Source organism: Suncus etruscus, chromosome 2 (genome assembly GCF_024139225.1).
Source record: "Suncus etruscus isolate mSunEtr1 chromosome 2, mSunEtr1.pri.cur, whole genome shotgun sequence".
In the NCBI taxonomy this organism is placed as follows: Eukaryota; Metazoa; Chordata; class Mammalia; order Eulipotyphla; family Soricidae; genus Suncus; species Suncus etruscus.
The window spans coordinates 145,881,708-145,883,522 of NC_064849.1; positions in this window are offsets into that span (position 1 = coordinate 145,881,708).

Below are 1,815 nucleotides of genomic sequence, written 5' to 3' on the forward strand. Positions count from 1 at the left end.
GCACTAGCCTTGCTCATAATCAACCCAGGTTTGATCCCTGATATTCCATATGGCCCCCTGAGCCCGCCATGAGAGATTCCTGAATGCAGAACCTGAGTACTACAAAGTGTGCCCCCAACCGTAAACACACACATAAACACAAACACACACACACATAAACACAAACACAAACACACACACACACACACACACACACACAAAACCTGGTTCTTTTTTATTGTAGGAGTCAAAGAAATAGTACAACAGTTAGGGAGCTTACCATGCATTCAGTGAGCCCAGGTTCCATCCTCAGAACTACACATGGTCTCCTGAGCACTACCATGAGTGATCCCTGAGTGCAGAGTCAGGAGAAACCGTGAGCACAACTGTATATGACCCAAAGCAATAGTGATATCCATATATATTTATTTTTAATATTTTAAAATCATCTATGACACTAAAAGATTGAAAGTAAAAGAAAAATCATAAAGTAGCAATTCTCTAACATCGTTTGATAATTGCTAATAAAAGAATGAATATTGCTTCTATCAGATCAGTTCCATAGATTTAGTGCGGGAAATAAAAAAAATTGGAAGTGAAAAAACAAGACAGGATTTTTCTTAAAATGTCAGGGAAAAAAATGAGAAAAAACACAATTGCAAATGAAAGAGCAAGGATGTACTAAGCAGCAAATTAAAGCTTAGCGAAGGTTGGAGGAAAAAGAAATGGTCTAGAAAACGATTGTAAGGTTTTACAAAATTATTCATGTTTCTGCTAACATGAGTACTATTTAGTTAGTAAACCATTTCTTTATAGAATAGTGAAGGGAAAAAAAGAATTAGACAGAATGATTAAGAAAATAAGAACAGAAAAGGAAAAACAATAAAGGAAAGAGAAAGAAAGTGAAAAAAAGTTAATGGATAGCACTGCTGGAGAACAATACAAATAAAAGGGTGTTAAAATTATAGTTCTCATACTGAAAATGTATGTGAGTAAATATGTTTTTCAGAAAATGGGAATCATTATGTTCCTTTTTTGCTACTAGTGTTCCCCTCCCTATCCCCTGTACCCACCCCGCACTATTTATTGGCATGAATTCTACAAAGAATTATATGAACACTTAAATTTCTATGGTAACTTATTTAATCAAATCAATATTAGAATATTTTGATCTCAGTTATTAACCACTGCATGATGACATTAATTGGAAGAAAACCAGTATTTGATACTAAAATATATAGAACACTTTTAATATATTTTAGCCATAAAACTTTTTTAAACATTATCTAAAAATAATGAGCATATTAATATAAACCACATCTGTGGTGAAGAAAATTGAAAGGCATTGAAATTAATGAAATTAGTAACACTGAACTCAAGAAAAGATGAAGCACTAGACTAAATTGTAAGACTCTTTTAACAAAGACTCACGTCCAGTTTTTACTGATTTCTACCTTGTGTATCTTGGACAGAATCTATATTGGGCATAATCTATAAGTGAGGACAATAATAGTAGCTTCATACCCTGCTAGCAAAGTTTAAATGATGTTGAGAACATAAACCACTTCAGCACATCAAAAATACCATATGTTATTAAATATAAGGTTTCACGGATTGTAAGACATACCATTATTTTATCTACTATTAAGTAAGGGAGCAAAAGACTGTCAATTAAATGGTGACATAATGCCTTAATGATAATCCTAAATGACAAGCCATCACACCAGCCTCTCATTGCTTTGAAATGAATTTCAGTGACTCCCGGGTTTTTGGCAGTTTCTCATGCTTTCATTTGCATTTCCTTGAGTGTGATAGACAATATTTGTGCACACAAAT